The 19728-nt window shown below is 54.9% G+C and overlaps 1 protein-coding gene across 3 annotated transcripts in view; it reads right to left on the bottom strand.

Annotated features, from left to right (window-relative positions):
• Positions 1-19722, bottom strand: part of KCNQ4 (potassium voltage-gated channel subfamily Q member 4) — a 54593-nt gene extending 34871 nt beyond the window's left edge. For 2 of the 3 annotated variants that reach the window (XM_019643879.1, XM_019643881.1), the window contains exon 1: positions 5928-6006. The gene's annotated coding sequence lies outside the window, so the exon portion shown is untranslated. Of the gene's footprint in view, positions 1-5927; positions 6007-19521 lie in introns of those variants that run through there. The other variant, XM_019643878.1, reaches the window with a different exon arrangement.
• Positions 19723-19728: the final 6 nt, after the last annotated feature.

Here is a 19728-nt window from a genome sequence, read left to right as displayed (position 1 = left end):
CTTTATTTACTGTAAATTATTAACTATCCTGTACCTACCATTGTAAAAGAAGTATGTGTTTCTCCATTTTGCCTTTTATCCAATCCTAGAGATTTCCCGGCTTTGCTTTCTCCCGCCCTCTTAACCTACCACCAATGGATTTCATGCACCGTCCTTAGGTCTCCTCCTTTGATTCTAACATGAAATAAGCTGCAAAACTGTGATTCTCCGGAGCATTTGAGATCTTGCTCCCTGGCATATGTCATCAGTTTGGCTCAGATAAACTCATAAAAATTCTCTACAGATTTGGACGTTTCTTATGTTGACAACAATGTCAGATGATGATGGAGAAAAATTAAGTGGGAAAAGGGGACAATGAACATCAATATGGGAGTTGGGGGGAGGTTATTTTATAGACAGTGGTCAGGGCAAGCAGCTTTGAGAAGGTGGCATTTGAGCAGAGATCTGAAGGAAATGAGGGTGTGAGCGGACATCTGGGAGAAGAGGGAAAAGCAAGAGATCTGAGCCAGAGGGTGCCTGGTGTGTTCCAAAACCGTCAAGAAAGAAGTGCTCCCAGAGCGAGTGAGCAAGAGAAGAGTGGGAGGCTGTGAGGGCAGAGAGGCAGTGGAGGTGGGAAGCAGATCATCTACTGGCTACTGTGAGAATTTGGGCTTTTACTACAAGGGACGTGGAGAGTTTTGAGCAAGGAGTAACATGATCTGATATGCTTGCAAAAGATCATACAAGCTATTGAGTGGGGAATAGACCATGATGCAGGAAGGAGGTGAGGGAGGCAGCAATAGCCCTTGCCCTATGTGAGTTGGGAAGCTAATGGTATAATCGAAGCGAGAGATGATGGGGACTTGTAAGAGGGGAAAGTAGAGGTGGCAAAAGGTCATCAGATACTGACTATGTTCTGGCACTGAAAGATCCCTTAGAGTCAATCAATCCTCTTATAAATGGGAAACTGAGTCCCAGAGAGGGGCATGACCTACGTATGATCATATAGTAGATCAGAGGCAGAGCTGGGCCTAGCACCAAGATTTCCCAATTCCTACGGGGAAATGTTCTTTTGATTTCTCTTCCCTCTGTAGACGGACCCAGGCACCTAGCCCTCACCTCCACCTCAACAATTCCCTCATTCTGGCATCAGGCTGAGCCAGCCCCTGCCCTTCCTGCTGTGTGTGACAGGGTGGCACTGGGTTCAAGGAATGCCCAGGCCTCCGGCTAGTTGAGCCTGGCAGAGGTCAGGGTCACCTCTAAGGAACCTTCTGTCCTCTGAATCAGCAGAACCTGTGCAAAGGGGGACGGAGGAAGGAGAGAAGAATCCAAAACAGGGGAAGAGCTCAGTCCCTGCCACTTGGCTCTCAGCACTCCTGGAGCAGAGAGGGCACCAAGAGCTGACGAGGTGGAACAGGAGCCTATGGGAGGGCCAGGCCCCCTGGGGAGTGTAGGACCCCAAGACTGAGCTCAGCCTGGGAGTCCTGCAGACTCAGCCATGGAGGACCCCACACTGAGGGGTGTTTCAGCGCCTTTGCCGCATGCGCACTCACAGGCCACACCTGGGGCAGTTGGTTACAGCTGCTCTGAGAACCTTGCTTCCCATGGGAAACCCAAGTCCTGGACCAGCCAGACTGAATCCGGCAAGACTGACTCCAGTGGGCCCTTTCAGCTGGGAAAGGCTTACTGTGTGAACTTGGGCCAGGAGCGCAACTTCTCTGGGCCTGTTCCACAACCAAGGTGGAAGGAAGGATGGTTAGGAAGGTCTTAGGCTGGAAGTTGGAAGCATATCCACAGACCCTCTCAGTTTCTTCAGCCTTTAAGGGGAGAGGCTGCCCAGCCTGAGGTTCCAGCTGGTTCAGGATCCTCTAAAATGCAGCAGCCTGCTTGGTGACTCTGAGAGGTGTCACGGTTTGGGGGTAGCCCAAGGGGAGGTAAAGGGATGTGGACAAAGCGAGGAACCTGCATCAGCGGGCTATCTGTACTGACTCTGCCACCACTCAGCTGAGTTGGGAAACTATCTCTGAGTCTCGATTTACTATAGCTTCCCAAATGGGAAGTGAGGCCCCCGGAAGCTTTTGAAACTGCCAGTCCTGAGGGACTTCTAGAGTCTCCAGAGGAGGGTCTTTTACATTTCATTGGCATGGCGCTCCTTGTGTATATGGAAAATCAAGAGGGATCGCCTTCTACCTCGAAAAGTTCCCTATAATTGAATGTATAAGCCATAGCAAGGAGGAGTCAGGGTAGACCAAAGCAGAACTTCCAATAGCTCATTAATCACAGAAAGGGAGCTGGAGGTCAGGGGAGGGGGAAAATTGCATCTATGGTCCTGATGCCCTACAGGACCTACATGTTTCAGAGCCAAAAAAAACGGGCTTCAATTCAGCTCTGACCCTGACCCCTGTCAGACTCAGTAATTCAGCCTTGGCTGTGTGACCTTGAGCACATGAACTGTCCCTCTCTGGGACTCAGTTTCTCCGTTTGTGGAATAGTGCCAATGATCCCTGGTGCGACAGTCTGGAGGCAGGGGTCTGCCTCGTGGGGGGGGGGAACCCACGCTGAGGGGTTAGGGCAAGGCTTGGGTTCACTTGGGGACACAGAGGAGGTTGACACCAGGCGGGGCTCCTCAGAAAGGAGGGATTCCTGGAGAGGAGGGCTCCCGGAGGACTCCTCCTCCCGCAGGGCCTTCTGCCCCCTTCCCCTACAGGGGTCCCTTCCTCTCCCGCGGAGTCTCCGCGGCTCCGCTCTGCGGGGTCCGCCGGGCTAGCCCCGCTGTCTTGGCACTGGGAGGAGCAAACTAGAAAGGGAGGGGCACGACTGGGAGCAGGACACAGTGGTGGGCAGGGCTCCGGGCTTGGGAAGGGCGGGGCTTCGGCGACACTGGGCACCGCACGCCGAAGGGGCCGGGGCGGTGCTGCGGCTCCAGTTACCTCCCCCGCCCGGCCGGCTTCTTTTTCCGTTTCCAAATTAACAATTGAAAACGCGGCGGCCTGAAAGGCGAGCAGCGGGCCAAGCGGAAAGTGTGAAGGTGCCGCCGCGTACCCGAGGACGTGGGAGCAGAAGGGGGCTTGACACCCTAACTGCCTCGGGCTCGCCCACCCACCAACGCCGGGTGCGAGGACTAAGCACCCCAGGACCCAGGGGTGCCAAGCCCCCTAATTCGGGTCGTGGCCTGATCCGGCCCCTGGTACTGCCCTGGCCAGTGTCGCGGGACCCAATGCCCAGGCTCGGGGTGGTGCCAGCCCCCAAGGGGGTTGGGAGGGCACTAAGGCTGGGTTACAACTACTCTCGAGGCTGAGTGCCCAGGAGGGGCAGATGCCAGGCAGCACCCTCATAGCACCGTCCTTAAGGGCTTCCAGAGTCGGGTAGGTTCCTGTGTGACCTCAAGCCAGTCATTTCACCTTACTGAGACTCAATTTCCTCATCTGGAAAATGGGGAGGGAAGACAATCCACCATACAGAGCTGTTGGTGGGGAATAAATTAAATGAGAAGAATCACAGGGCTGACCCACAGTGAACACAATAGATAGCGGCTATTATTATCTTACGTTGATGATGATGATATTGTGTTCCTGGCACCCCTCCACTTCCACTCACAGCCAAAGGAGCTGTTCATCAACGGGCAATAACGGAGCTGACTGGTCTTTTCCCTCACTTCCTCAGGACCTCCCCAAAGCCCCACTTGATAGACAAAGAAACTAAAGCCAGGAAGGTCCTCGTAAGGGGCTCCAGATCATGAGAGTGAAAAGAACTAGCACCTGAGCCCAGGTCCTGATCCCCAAGCCTCTTGTTATGGAGACAGTTGGTCCCTGGGGTTGGAGCCCTGGGCATTGGAACCCCCTCCTCAGTGTCCTGAGAGATGGGTGCTAATAACAGGGCAGCTGGAACAAGTGAGCGGGTAATGGGGGAGAGTCCCCACCCCCGGGCATTCAGGGGCATGGACCAGAGAGCCAAAGAGTGGATACCACCTGGCCCTGGGCCCCCATAATGTAAGTTCCATGGATGCAGCAACTTTATCTTGTTCACCATGATCTCTCCCACACCTGGAGCAGCACTTGGTGCATTGTGGGGTCTCGATAAATATTTGTTTAGTGAATAAATGAATGAATGAATGAATGAGCAGGTCCCCTTTACACAATTGTGACCTCCCACTCCACCACCTCTGTGGACTGCTTTGGGGAGGGGGTTTTGGGATGGTGTTCCTCTCTCCCCAGCCTGGAGACCCAGGGCCATGGAAAGGTGGGAGAAGGAGACAAGAACCAAGGAAGAGTGAAGGAGAAGGAACTAGAAGAGGTTTTAGAAGGCAGAGTTGAGATCACCTCTTTCTTCCTGGCCCCTATTTCCTGCTCCTGTCCAGCAAAGAACTCCCTCCACTCCCCTTCTCTCCAGCCTCCCTGTCACTGACCACCAGATTCCAGCTCCACCCCCATCTCCACCTCCAGTCCACTTGCCTTGCAGTCTGAGTGCCCCACCCCCCTTTACAATCTGACAATGGCTCCTCATTGCTTGTGGTCTAAAACCCAAGCTCCTCAGCCCAAAGCATGAGGCTGTACCCACACTAAGCATCGGCCATACTGCACCCCTGCATACCCTGTACATTTCCACTTTGGTGACTTTTGTATTCTCTCCTGTCCTTGCACTGTTTCTCTTCTCCCCCAGAATCCCTGATCTGCTTTGGGGAACAGTGCACCCCAAGGCCCTGGTGGGATTCCTGACGCCCTCTGGGCACCCAGGCCCCCCTTGTAGTGAGGCTGTTCCTGCCTCTGTCCACCCCCAGCCACCACCTCATTAGGATCCATCCACCAAGGGCAAGGCCAGTTCTGACTCCCCCACATCACCCAGGCTGGCCCAGTAGATGCTCAGACAGTAAATGGGAGGGAACAGGAAGACCCACGTCACCAGGGCCTTGAGCATCAGCGAGTTGGGATTTTCCCACTGTCCTGTGAACCCCAAGAGTTCGAAGAAAGGGGGTCTTGGGTGGCTAGAGGGAGGGCCGATGCAAGCCCACCCCAAATACTGGCAGGGCTGAGAAAGAGTACATACAAATAGAGAGCCATATATCATAAGTCTAAATATTTAAAAGTTTAAATCAAACTTACAAGCTGTTCAATAAAATATGTTCTATCCTTCCTGACACATACACCTTCATAAGGATCCAGCACCAGGTTTGAATTTAAAACGCTGGATTCCTTGGAGTCCCACGCTGGAATTTGGGAGGGAGGGACAGCTAGCCCCTACTACCTCCAGTCTGCAGCCCAGGGTGTGCCCCCTTCTCATCCCACACGGGGCTCATCCATCACTAAGAGGGGCCTTACAGTACACTCCTGGGGCTGCCCTGGCCTGCTCTCCCAGGCTCCATCTATACGGGCTGCAAACAGCTGTCTGTGGGCCTTCAAGTGCTCATACAACAGCGACTCTCAGGATGGCGAATCAGGAAAGAGCCCTGTGCAAGCCCTGGAAGCAGCGGTGGGAATTTGGCCAGGGAACTCCAGGGTTACCTGGAATGTGTTCTACAGTAAAATAAGGCAGGCCGTGTGCAGGCTCTGGGGCTGGTGGTATGGGGGGGCCACACAGGCTGAGCAGGCAGAATTCTGGGCCCCCACCCTGGACTCCACCCAGAAAAGCCCTGCTTTGATCTGTTTTATGTACTGTGCTCCTGTGTCACATTTCATTTGAAGAACCAGATATTCTGCTAAAACAGTTTGCAAAGCATTAATCTAGACCCTTCCCCTCCTACAGAACGCAAGGGAAGCTGAGGTTACGAGGTACAAGAGACCACAGTTATGCAGCAGACGAGAGCAAATCCAGGGCTCAAGCCGGGGCTCCTGCCCAGGCCTTGGCCTCCATCAACACATTTCTGATCAGTAGGACCAGTGGCTCCAATGAACAGGACATTGGGATGTAATGAGTGCTCAATCCAGAGTAGGCCTTCTGCTGGGGCCTCCTACCTTGACAGGGGGCTTGATCCTCAACTCAGGTCACCCAGCTCAGGAGTGGACTGAGAGGCCAGAGACCAGGCTGGAGAAGGAGAGGGAGTTCTGGTATAAATAACTGTAGGGGGCCGGGATGTTTTGGCCGTCTCCTGGGCTACGCCTGTGTTTACTGCCCAGAGAGGGAGGGGCAGGGCCCACACATTTGCCTCCCTGACTTGTAGCCAAATTGCTCCTGGAAGGGGTGGCCCAAGATTAGCCCCAAACACTCCAACTCTGCACCCCTATCAGATCCTCCCCCTAACCCTGCTCCAACATGGCCCCTAAGCCTCCCTGGCATTGCCCCCATCCTTCAGCCCCAAATGCTGCATAACACTGCATCTCCATCAGCTCCAAGCGGGCCCAGTATTTGCCCCCATTAAGTCCCTCTGCTCAAATCGTGGGAGGGTGGGGAGTATGAGCAGGCAGGGGAAGGCCCCAAGCGGAGGAGCTGGGTGTATGCCAGGGATCTGAGCTGGGGCCACTGGGCACAGGGGCAGAGACAAAGCTCTCCCACGGCCCTGGCCAAGACAGAGGAGGGCCACAGCCCCCGGATTAGGAGAGTGCAAATCCCTCTCCCAGCCTGGTGCCCACCCCATGCCTGTCATGTGCAGGGCATTAGATGGCCAGACCCCATCCTTGGTCATACCACAGCCAGCTCCTCTCCCCAGCCAGCCAAGCCAAGAGAAAAAAAACCCTCGATGCAGGAGGGCAAGTGGAAATGTCCCCTTCCCCATGGGGCAGCAGCTGCAGCCTGGCATGAGCACTGAGACACAGGGGTTGATGTGAGCTGAGGTCCAGTCTGCAGGCCAAGTTGCATTTATACATGCATGCACGTGCGCGCGCACACACACACATGAACACACTGCCCAGCTGACTGATAGCTCTTGCTTGGAACTTCAGCTGATTTTCACTGACAGCAAAGGCTCAAAGTTGGGGCTGGGTCCATCAAGGGTCCTAGACAGGTGCTTGGATACATGGGCTCCACCCCATATCAGCCACGTCTTAGCTGAATGACCTTGGGCAAGTCATTTCTCCTTTCTGAGCCTCAGTGTAAAATAGTGTCATAATATCTTCCTCCAGGGTTATAAGAATTCAGTGGGATTTATTGAGCAAACATTAATTAAACCCCACCCTGGGCCAGGTATGCCTTAAAGTGTTTTGCAGACTATCAAGTGGGAAGTAGACGCCCAGTAAGAGGTAGCATTTTGGACTCAGAGGCTGAGGCTCAGAGATGTGAAGATACCTGCCCAAAACCACCCAGAGGGAACCAGGGCAACCAGCTCTGCTGAAAGGTTTTTACTGTTGTTTATTATTGGGGACAACTGAGACTCTTGGACAGAGCCTGGGCTCCAGTTTAGTCCATGCCCTGTTCTGGGCCTCAGTTTCCCCATCAGTAGGATGAGAGTGAGACCAGTGATTTCCACAACCTGTTGAGCTGTGAGAAAGGAAGGGAGAGGGGAGCTGGGGCAGGCTGAGCCACCTGGGCTCTGCCCCTTTCTCCAAGACACCCCACCACTCGCTGGGCCAAATCCCTGAGTGCTCTCATGGGGTGGTTCTAAGTTCTGAGACCCCCATGGACCCCAAGCCCATATCCCTACAGCCCCTTTGCAGGCAGCTCTGGGGCCGCACCCACCCCCTCTGCTTCCAAGGCCTCCTTTAGCTCAGCCACGCACACCTTCCCTCCCCCAGACCAAGCTTTGCATAAGCAGCTGTACTTTCCCTACAGGCAAAGTCCTAGGGCTCCAGGCCAGGTCCAGGCAGGCCCTGGCAGGGTTAGCGGGCTGCTCCAGAGGAGCTGCTCAGGGGGCTAGGCATGAAGGGGAGGCAGAGGGAAGAAAAGGCCAAGTGGACGGCATCTCCAGGGCTTCCCGCCAGAATCTCCCCCTACCATCCTCCTTGCCCGACCCAGAAGGTGTTTCTAAAATACCAATCTGCCTATGGCTCTCCCATCTTCAGTTCCTTCTCCTGAACTTGGTCTCCTCCCAGAAGTCGCTGCTCCTCAGCCCAACGTTCTCAGCCTGGCCTTGCTCATGTTCCAGCCTCTTCTCTGTACACCTCCCGCCCTCTCGAGGCTCCCACCCTCCTGACTTTTTGCAGTTCTTTGTAAATGCCATGCTCAGCCTCACCTCTGAGCTAGTCCATGCTGGTCCCTCTGCCTGGAATGCCGCTCCCTGCTCGTTTTTGCCTTGTCGACTCCTACGTATCTTTCAGGTCTCAACTTAAACCTTTCTCCAGGAAGCCTTCTTGGCGATGCCCAGTTTGGGGCTGGGTTTGGCCCCTCTATGCTGGGCTCCCACAGGACCCCATGGTGCCTAGACAACTGTCAAACTCCTGGCCCATCTCCACCAGGGAGCAGGGGAGGGTCTGATTCACTCCTCTGTCTCCAGCATCTGGGGTAGGGCCTGACCCCAAGGGACTGCTAGAGAAGGCTTCCCAAATGAGAGCAAGAAAGGAGTGAGTCCTCAGTGTAAAACGGGGGTGCGGGATAGGACCTTGAACTGGAAGCCTCAACTGGTCTTCATCGCCTCCCAGCAGGCAGGCTCATCAGGGCAACTTAGGCATAGGATGTCAGGTAAGACCACAACCCCTAGAACTACCTAAACCCAGGCAAGTTACTCAACCTCTCTGTGCCTCCGCCTCCTCATCTGAAAATGGGCATACAATCGTACCGACCTCATTGGGGTGATGAGAGGAAAAAGTGAGAGAAGGCACGGCAAGTTCTCAGAGTGGTGTCTAGCATACTGTAATACTTAATAAGTATTTGCTATCATTATCTTTACTGTTATTGAGTCACAGAAGGCGAGGGAGGCTGAGACTCAGAGAAGGAGGTAACTGCTGGAAGCCACCCAGCAGGAAGGTATCTCTTGACTACCACCTCACCCACGCCTCCCACCCACACTATGAGTACCCCCACCCACCCTTCCCACTGCAACTCTGCAAACCTGCCCCCGCCCTCTCACACCACAGATTCCTTGCACACTCAGGCTGAAATTCCCTTTCCGCTGGGCATTCACCACTTACTGGCTGGGCACACCACTTCAGCAGGGCACATGCTGAACCTTGAAGCTTCAGTGTCCTCTTTTATACAATGGGGTAATGACAGTGCCTACCTCATAGGGTTCTTGAAAGGATTAAATGGGGTAGCATGTGGAGAACATTTGGCACAATACCTGATATAGATTAGACCATGAATCTTATTACTATATGAGAACTCTGTTAGAACGCAGAGCCTGGCTCTGGTAAGTGCATTGTTGTCATAGAGTTCCCCAGGCCTCCAGCCTGTCTGGGGCTCCTGAGGAAAGGAGCTGCCAGTCTGGTCGATTTGCTCTTTCAGGGCCGACATACCACCCACCCACCCCTGCAACGTCCCTTCCTCAGGGCTCAAACCAATGCAGGCTAGGATGAGCTGAGGGGCCCAGGACCCAAGTGTAAAAGGAGATAAGAATAGCAAAAGCACAACAAGCCCTTTGTTCTTCACAGCACTTTGTAGTTTAGGAAGCACTTGATGCGGGAGGCAGCAGGGTGAGGTGGGCAGGTAGAAATGATAATGATCATTCTATATAGACAGAAGCTAGAGCCTCAGAGAGGTCAAGTCACCTGCCTGGGGTCACACAGCCTTTAGGAAGCAGAGGTGGGAACCAAACCCCAGTCTTCTGACTCCCGGTCCAGTGCTCCTTTAACTGAGGGGTGAGCACTGATTCTGGCTGACCCTACTGCCCCCACACTCCAATCTTGGCAAGAGTCCTGGGCTGATCCTCACTGCACTCCAGGTCGTGAAGGCCCTGAGGCCCAGGAGGAGTAGACAGTGGAAACTGACCGCTCCTCCATTATGCTAATCCTTCCATTCCTACCCAGGCTCCTCCCACTCGGGCCCCAGAGCTCAGGAGGGAGGATGCAGGATGGCGCGCCCAGACTCAGGGATTTCACGCACCGATAAAATTTTAAAAAACACTTTGGGGATGGCGTAAGATTGTCAACTTTTTATTTTGCCAAGTAAGGACATTTTTAAAAAAATTCCCAGCCCCATCATTTCATAAAAGAAAGGACATAATCTCAGACTAAAAGACAGTCCTTTAAATGGAATAAATTTAGCTTTATGAAAAAGTCATCACACTGTCCTTATTTCCCTCGGTTTTGCCTTAGGCCACTGAAAAACTCCATGGGTCTGCTGAAGTGTCCAAGAACAGTTTGGAGCTTGGGCTTGGGATCCAGATGGACATGGATTCGAATCCTGACTCCACCGTGGACAAGCTGTCATTTGGTGCACACTATTTCTCCTCTCTGAGCCTCAGTTTCCTATCTGTGAAATGAGAACAATAACAGTGCCTGCCACAGCCATACTGGGAGAACTAAATGTTTGCAGAGGGCAAGCTCATGGGAAAAGATCAGGCTGCTTCCCAGCCTGGTGCCTCCCTGTCCTGCTATTGCCCATGGCTCCCCATTGCCCACAGGGGAGCCTGAAAATCCAGGACCTGTGCTCAGGGTCCTGGACACACCAGACTCTGCAGATCCTGGGGTGAAGAGTCCCACCTGAAAGCCTGTGCTCTAGCTGCTGCCTGGAGTGCACGCAGGACAAAAACCACGAGAACTGCCTGCTCAGTGCCTGCACACAGAGGACCTAGGGGTCTTCTCCAATTTCTCTCTAGTTGGCAAAACCCTTCTCATCCTTCCACCCACCCTCAACACCACCTTAATTTCCTGGCTCAGCAAACTCACTAATTATCAGCCGAGTGCCAAGCACTGTGCTCAACCCCCCCACCACCCAGACCTCACAGTCTGATGCGGAAGAGTGCAGAAGAACACACAGGGTTGGGTGACCAGAGCTCGGGGGACTCTGAAGGGCCCCCAGTCGAACCTGGGATGGGAGTGGGCAGGGGGTGATCCCAAGAAGAGGTGGTGCTCAAACTGGGATTTGAAGGATGAACAGGAGTTCGTTAGATGATGGGGTGGGTGGGAGAGGCAGGCGTTTGAGGCAAAAGGAAAAGCACCCAGCGCATTAAACAGCACATTTGGGAGACACCACAAGTTGTTTCTTAGGTGAAGAGCAAAGGATGAGCTTGAGGGAAGGGCACTGGGGGTGGGAGCGTCACTGTGGGAGGGGAGGAGGGGCGGTCTGGAGGGAGATGCTGAGTTTGAGGAAGTGCGTGCAGAGGCAAGGCATCCACAGGCCGCTATATGGGAAGCTCAGGGATGAAGCGGCAGACGGGAGGCGGTCATCACGAAGGAGATCCCCAATGTCGCAGGTGTGTATGAGACCCACCCCCCATGGAAACTGTGCACAGAGAGGAAGACCCAAGACAGAGCCCTGAGGAGTTCCAACATTCAAGGGGCAGAAAGAGGGGGCAGAGCTGCTGACAGAACCAAGACAGAAGCGCCAGAGGCAGGCTGACAAGAGTCGAGGGAGGGGAATGTTTGAGAAGAGGGAGCCCAACAGCCTCTGACCTCGAGCAGGGCCTTGGCAGCATCCCAGGGAGCCTCATTCTGGGTTTGAATCCCACCTCTACAACTTATTAGCTATGCTGACCTTGGGCCTTAATTTCTCTATCTGTAAAATAGGGCTTACTTTTTAACAACAACAAAAAAGGAAGCTAAAAGACATAGGAGGAGGGGCTGACACCATGGCACCCCCAGACTGAGCGTCCGTCCCTCCCTCTGCTGGGCCACGGGCCACACTCTCCTCCCCCGTCCTCGGTCTCTCCCAGCAGACTGCCACCAATTCCCAGAGGTCAGAGAGCTGGATGAGCGAATGAAATCAGGGGCTGCTCTTTCTCTTTGAGATCAGGGTGGAAGGCAGCTGTCCCGGGTTCTCAGCTCCTCCAGCACAACTCCCATCTATTGAGAAGGGGAGGTGGAGAAGCCCCATGTGTGCCGAGTCCTTTCGCCTGGCCTCAGTTTTTCAATCTGTGAAATGAAGCCAGGGATCTGCTTCAGCTTTGAGGCCCCTTTGGCTCTGATGCTCCGTGGCGGGATGAATGGGAAAAGGGTGAGGGTAGAGAGGCCTATTCTGGACCTGCTGGTGCTGCCCCAGGGGAGGAGGTCCCACAGGGGTCTGGGTTCCCATTGTGCCCAGCGGCTGGTCCCTCTGGAAGAGGGTGGCAGCCCAGGCCAAGGAAGGCAGGAGCAGAGGCGCCCGGGATTGTGCTGACAGAGCTGTTCCTTCTCCCCTCCTTTTCTGCCTACCCCCTCCCCTCCCAGGGGACAGCCGAGCCCAGCAAAAAATAAACCCAAAGACAGTGACCTGGACAGGCCTAAGGCTCCCAGGGAGGAGCAGCAGGGAAGGAATTGCGGAGGAAAGGCAGCCTGTGCCCACCTCCACCCCCCGAAAGCCAAGTGCACCTGATTTGATCACTCCCTCCCAGGCTCTATCTGCTCTGCATCCTTCATATGGTGAGGGAAGGGTGCCCCTTGCTTGATAGGAACAATTATCAGAGTAAATCTTATCCAGCCCAGCTAGACATGGGTTCCCTCAGGTTTGGAAAGAGTACCCCAGGGAATCTCACTCTACCTCCTGGTCTTTGGGCAGTCCTTCCTGCTGTCTGACCTCCATCCCTTTTGCTTCAGTTGTGGTCCATTTATTTCCAACAAGCTTTCCCCCTGTCCCACCAGCCTGGCCTGGATGTCTGAAGGCTCACGGAAGAAAGTGCACCCAGATTTTCCTGCAGAGGTTCGGGTTGGCCCAGGGACCCCATTCCACCCTAAATCTCCAGGAGGAAAGGAAGAGGGAAGGCATCGCTGAGCTCCCGGCTCCCTGTGCCTCTCTCCCTCCCTCAGGCGCTGCCCACGGATTCCCAGCCCAATTAGTCTGCTGCCTGGGGCTGCCCCTCCTTCCTCACCCCCCAGGTGCCAACCCCCAGGGCACACAGATCCTGCCCTAGGGACAGAGTTGCCCAGAAAGCCTGGAGTCCCAGAGATCTGACCAGCACCTTCTCCCAGCCCCTCAGATGCGGGGAGAGGAGCAGGCAGCCCCCTGGGTGCCCTTCTAAATATTGCCCACTCCTCTGAGGGACCCAGAGAGAAGGTGCTAGAAGAAAAACTCCCCATCCCCCCAACCCTACGAGAGTCAAGGCTCTGAGATAGTGTCTCCTTCCATTCATACTTCTGTAGCCCCATTGCTTCTTTAGCCCCATTTTACAGAGGGAGATAGTGAGGCTGGGGTTTAGGGTGAAGAGGGGGTGGACATGTTTTCAATAAGTGTTGGGACTGAGATCTCTAAATCTCCTTTGGGATTCCCTATCCCCATTCCCCAGGATGATATGCTCAGGAGAGAGTAGGGGATTGCCCTCCTCTCCCAGGGGTTCCTGGCTGTCCCCCGAGCACCTTGGCTCCATTTCTACCTCCCTGGGGCCAGGCTAGCTGCACATAGTTTGACAAGGAGGCCCACACCTCGGCCATACAGTGACACTCTCACATACACCCTCCTCTCTTCCCCGTAAACACACGGACATGCTCACGCTTACACCCGGACCTCTCTTCAAGCCCCTGAGAGAGGAGCAGGAAAGGCCAGCGGTCCCGGCAGGCTCAGCAGTCTCCTCGCTGTGCCCTCCATCCCTCTGCTGGGCAGGGCACAGGTCCACCTCCCTCTTCCTCCCCAGGCCTAGCACACAGTTGACACTCTTTCACTATATTTGTCACATGAAAGAAGGAATGAATAAGGTCCTAGGGACCCTGAAGTCCTGGTGCCACCATTCACTAGCTATGTGACCTTGGGCACATAAGTGCCAACCCTTCGCTGGCCTCACTTTCCTCGCGAAATGAAGGTAATAACAGTGCCCGCCTGATATAATGGCTGTGACGGTTAAATAAGAGACCGAAAGGAAGAGGTTCCTCACAGGCACGGCACATCCTAGACGCTCCTCAGAAGTCCACAGAGACGCATCCTGGGGCTCCCCGGGAGAGCAGCTCGCCCATAACACAGCCAAAGCTCCTGCTTTTTCCCCCGGCACACCTAGACGCATGCCACACGCCAAGCCGAGGACACCAGTCAAACCTCTCCCCGGTGTGGAGAACGAAGATAATGACAACACTCTGATAACAATGGTGGTGACAATGATGGCGGACATTTGTGCCCAGCATGGTGTCAGGTGCTTTAACTCATTCAGCCCTGACAATTCTAGAGGCAGCTATTTTATTATTATTATTATTATTATTATTATTATTATTATTATTATTATCATTAGAAAACCGAAGCTCAGAGAAATTAAATAATTTGCCCAAGGGCACATAACTAAGGGTAGAACCAGAAATGAACCCAAGTCTGTCAGACCCCGTGCTCTTAACCCCCAGTGGGACAGCCTCTGGAGAAATAACAAGTCTCCCTCTTCCTGCAGCCCCTGCCTGGCAGCTCCCACGGTTAATGAGAGCTGCCCAGGTCAGATGTGCAGAATTCCCTGCTGGGCCAAAGATCCACATCAGGGCAAGAAAGGAAGAAAACCTCCAGCCGGGGACATTCCCTGCAGGGCCTCGCTCTGGGGGTGGGGACTGGGGCAGGGGCTGGGCCTTGGGGGCTTGCGGAGCCTTCCTCTTTCTCTGCTCCCCAAGCAGTTTCAGCTCCCTTGACTGGCTCAGAGAACCTTAAATTAATCATCCACTCAAAGTGCTGCCATCAGCCTGAATAAAAGCACCTCTTGAAACACTTCTGGCACCACCATTCTGAGAATAGAGCCTTCTGCAGCAACAGGGATTGAAGTCAGACATTCAGCAGGGCTTCCTCAATGGAAGGAATAAATGTACTATGGAGTTGGGGTGGAGTCATTGGCAATTAGAGATCTAACCTGCTCCAGTGACCCCAAAAGAGAACTCAGGAAAGAGGGAGTAAAGGGGCATAAAGGGGGGAGGATGAGGGCTAGAAGGCTGGCAGGATGGTCTCTCCACTTACCCCCTTCTTACGTAAGACCAAACAAAAGGATAGGGTTTGGGTCACACTCCAAGATTTTCCCCGTCATAAAGCCAAGTTCTTGGAGCCTCAGTCTTCCCTATTGGCTGGGGTGAGGAAAAATATTATGTAAACATTTAGATATGATCTTGGAGGCAGACGGCCTGGGTTCCTGGCAGTCCTACCACTGACTTGCCAGGTGTGACCTTAGCGGAGTATCTGCCCCTTTCTGTGCCTTGGTGTACCCACCAGTCCACCATAGGGTTGGGCAGAAGGACCCCAGAGGGCCCTTCAAGGAGGAGCGAAGGCAAGCAAAGTTCTAGGAAGCCTGCCACCCCACCCCTACATGGTCTGAGGCCGCCCTCCAAGGCGGATGCACGAACACACAGACCCATAAGGGCAGCCCTGCCGTGTGGACAGGCGACGGCAAAACACTCAAGGAACAGAGACAACTGTATTCTGTTGTCCTGCCACAGGCCCAGGTGTGTGTCTGCGAAGTCAGTAAGAGCAGCTGTGCGTTTGATTTCTTTCCATTGGATGTACGCCACCTGTGCCTTTGTGACATCCATGGGCATGTGTGTCCAAGTGGCAGTGAGTATGTGCATGAGACAGATAGGCATGTAGCAGGGATATGCGAGTGTGCAAAACCATGTACAGCAATAGTGTGACTGCACTGGCTGAGGCTGGGCAGTTTCCATTCAGTTCCACAACATCCTGCCACTGCCCGCCTCCTGCGGCCTGTATGCTAGGTGCTGGGAACAGAGGGACAAATGACACAGGACTGCTCCTGAGGAGCTTGGGGAAGGGGTACTGCTGAAGCTGAGGTGCACGAGAAAGACAGCTCCGAGTCAGGCCCAGCTGCCGGCTACGGCTCCTCCATGCTCACTGGGGACCTCTCTTGAGCCTCAGTTTCCTCGCCTGCAAATGAGGTGGATAACAGCACCCGCCTCGCCCGCTGTTGAAGGACGTATGAGAGTGGTTTATAGAGAGCTTAGCACGGTGCCCAGCACAGAGCTTGATACTCCACACGTGATCAGAAATTTCAGTTTAAACTCCAAGAGCTAACATAAGCGGCCATAGGGAGCAGGAGGGGGTCCTAGGCAGGGAGTTAGGAGTCTTCGGGTCTGAACCTGCATCTGCCACTGATTTACTGGGTGACTTTGGACCCCACAGTTTCAGTTTTCTCATAAGCAAAATGGGGCTGTCAAATATGAGGACCCACCTGGCAGGGATGCCTGAGGGCTGTGGGTGCCCTTTGCTGGGGTTATTTCCAACCCAGGCAACGTTCCTTCTCAGATGGTCAGCGGGGAAGTGAGGGGGCCTCTGGGGTTAGGAGTCCGAGGGCTCCAGGAATGGCCACCACCTCTTCTCCTCCCCATTCCCACAGCTTCTGACCCCAGGGACAAGGCGGACAGAGGATGTTTACAGAGCGTAAACCTTCACTTAGAGAAAGTCTGCTGGACTCTGGGGGCTGGGAGCCGCAGTCTCACAGGGGCTCAGGGAAGATGGGGGGAAATGGAGCTTTGCTCTGTCCCGGCCCCTTTCAGCCCTCTGACTTCCAGAGGGAGGCTGGGGCGGCCTTTGAAGGGGTGCAGGGAGATGAGCATTCCTCCAAAGGCTCAAAAAGCATGATAGGCAGTGATGTGCTATTTCTCAAAATTCAGAGAGCAGGGCCTGTGAAGGATTGAGGACTTAAATCAGGGGCCAGGGCACAGGAAGAGGTTAGGGACTTGGTGACAGGACCAAGGGCCTGAAGAGAGGAGGGAGAGCTCAGAGAGGGGCCAGCAATCCCTCATTCCAGATCTCAATAAGGAGAAGACAGGAGTCAGCGGTTCCCACTTCCCAGAGGCCGCAGCTGCTGGCAGAAGAGATGGAATCGGGGCTTGTCCTCTGGGCAATCTCCCACACCTCAGTGCCAGGAAAGGTGCAGGTTCTGTGTGGGGTCCAGTGAGACTTGGATGGCAGGTGTGAGGGGGTGAATGGACCGGGCTCACCCCAATTCCCTCCTTCCTGAGCCCTTCACTTCCAGGCTTTTCTGCTGGGGCCCCTCCTACCAGGGCCTGAGACTCTGGGAAGGAAGTCAGCTAACTGCACATTGGACTCCCCTCACTAGGGATGCCTCTGAGGCTCGCTGGGGAGGGGGGAAGAGATTTGACCAAAAGTGCCCCGTAGGGCTCAAAGTCCAACAGCAGGAAGCACTTTGTGGCTCACCCAAGACCCTGCCATGAGTGACTGAGAAACCCCACATCTGGAGCTTTTCAAGAACAGGAGAGGCCTCCTGTGCAGCCGCCTCCCCCAGTCCCAATAATAACATCCATCCTTCACACTCTGACAGGCCCTTGCAGCTCACCAAGCTCTTTCCCACCCATTACTTCATCCAAGAGGGAGGCCACAGGGTTAGGGTTTCTATCCACTTTGATAGCCTAGAGATCGAAAACTCAGAGAGGCCCAGTGATCAACCCAAGATCACACAGCACACAAGAGGTAAGACTCCTGAACCCCTCGGCCTCCTTTGATCTCTAAGGTGGGTGACCAGTTCCCTGAGATCACAGCGCACTTCCTCCCCTAGAGCTCCTGAGAGATGCCTCAGCTCTGGACTCCAGGGGACAAGTGGTCAGAACAAGCATGTCCCTAGCCAGGGCATTCCTGGCATCCTGAAAGGCAGGATGTGGGGCAAAGGTACCAGCGGATTTAGCTCCTAGAGAGGAAGGAGAGGCCTTCCAGAGGAGGTGAAGACAGTGGCTGGCCAGGGGACACAAGACAGGTCCTTCACCTTTAGTGACCCTTGTGGGGACTAAGGACCTCTATCTCAGAGCCCTACTCGCTTCCCCAGGCCCAGACATGGCTTGGAAAAGTCATCTCCCAAGAGAAGCCCAAGGAGGGGCAGCTGCTCCCTGTGGAGTGTCTCACCCTCCTTGAGCACCCGAGGCTGCAGTGTGGACAAAGGTGCCACAATGCAACCACTCTTATTAGCAGTTCCCCTGCCCCTTACCCCCAAACCCCACTGTCCCTTGTACACCAACATAGAACCTCCATCACTCCAACAGCTCTCTTTGCAGCAAAAAAATATTCATTCCAGGCCTCCCAATAGGCACTGGGGGTCAGGCTACTCCTAACCATTGACCCTGACCCTAAGTGTGACCTCATATCTTCAGCAGTCCTAACTATCTGCCCCGAGCCTGCCCAGCTGGGATCTCTGCACAAAGCCACCCCAGGAGCTTACTGGCTGAGAGTAAGCTGCCTCTACCCTCCCTGTGGCGAGAGGGCCCCTCTGCCAGCATTTTTCTCGCCTTCACCTTTGAAATTCTGTGAACCCAGTTAGGATGAGGCAGAGGCAGGCAAGCAGGGAATAGAGGGACAGGCAGGAAAACAGACCAAAAGACAGTGGAAAGAGACAAGTAGAAGAGTGAGGCAGTCAGGCGGACAGGCGGACACACAGGCACACAGATAATTGGACAAGTCAACAAAAGGATGGAAAGAGACAAACAGAAGGACTGTCAGACAGTTAGGCAGAGAGATGAATGAACAGGCCAACTTGCACACAGGTGGAAACTCAGTCTGGCAGAGGGATAGCCAGACAGGCAGAAGGACTGTCAGGCAGTCAAGTGGACAGACAAAAGAACCACTCAGGAGACCCAAGATAAAAGGGTCCTCTCTAGGGGCAACAAGAAGGGATTAACCGCAGCACATTTTCCAGGAACCAGAGGTCTCTCTCCCTCAGGCACTTCAGAGAGTCCCAGCGCCAGGCCTGGCCCTTCAACTGATATCCGCGGGGCCTCTCAAGTTCCAAGCTGGGCCAGGCCGTCCCCCCAGACTGAGTTCTGAGCTGCCAAAATTCACTCTTTACATCCAAGAGGGGTCAGTGTTTTTTAAAGTTGTAGGAGCCTGGTGAGGGGGAGGAGGGGGACCACAGTGTCAGTGTTTCCAAACCTACCCCTCTCCTCTTTCTTTTTCCCTCGGTTGCCAAGAGCCAGGCCTGGTGCAGCGGCCAGCGAGCTGGGCAGGCTAGCCAGCCCGGCAGCAGAGCAGGCAGGGCAGCCCGCTGCTGCCGCTGGGAAGTCGAGGGTGGAAGGGAGGCTGAAGACTCAGTTAAGTCCGAAAGCACACGAGTGTCAGAGCTCGGGTGGCTCACTGCGACCACCAGACACCTACAATTGGAGGCCTGCCCTAGGCTGGGGTGGAGACTGTCCCTGGAGAGGGACATCTCCAAGGGGAGCCCGGGTGGGAGCCGCTATAGTAACAGAGCTGGGGAGAAGGTGACAGAAAGTGTATGGGGCCCAAAGAGTCCCCTTTGTGCCTGGGACACAGGGAGAGAGAGAGAGGTGAGGAGGAGAAAAAGGGAGCCCCACTGTAGTGGCTCCAGATTGCAGACAGGATGGGGGACAAGAAGCTGGTTGTGGGGAGTACCTGGGACGGAAGTGCCGGGGTTGGAGGTCAGGATGGAAATAAGGAGTTGAAGTGAGAGAGGTCAGAGGTGAGTTGAAGCCAGGGTCAAGGTTTGGAGATTGGGGGTTAGGGTCATGTTGGGGGGGGGATCAGTAATCGAGCTCAGGCGTAGAGGGAGAGACATGAGGGTCGGCCGTGGGGATGGGGGACAGGAGGCGGAGCCAGGGTGGAACAGCCATCCCCCGGGAGCCCAGGCTCGGGCGGGCGCTGCGCCGGGCGGGAGCGCGGGGGCACGCGGGGTCGCAAACTCACATGAAGACGTGGTAGACGAAGGCCCAGCCGCGGGGTCGTTCCAGCACGTTGTAGACCCAGTTCTGCAGGCGGCGGTAGCGCTTGTGCGCAGCCGAGGAGCGCTGGCCGCAGGCGGAGCCCGAGCCCGAGCCCGGCCCCGGGAGGGGCGCGCCCGGCGGCAGGGGGCTGCCCAGGAGGCCGACGCGGCGCGGGGAGCCGCCCCCGCCC

This window comes from Hipposideros armiger, unplaced genomic scaffold (genome assembly GCF_001890085.2).
Source record: "Hipposideros armiger isolate ML-2016 unplaced genomic scaffold, ASM189008v1 scaffold_82, whole genome shotgun sequence".
NCBI lineage: Eukaryota > Metazoa > Chordata > Mammalia > Chiroptera > Hipposideridae > Hipposideros > Hipposideros armiger.
This window is presented reverse-complemented; position numbering and strand designations above follow the sequence as displayed.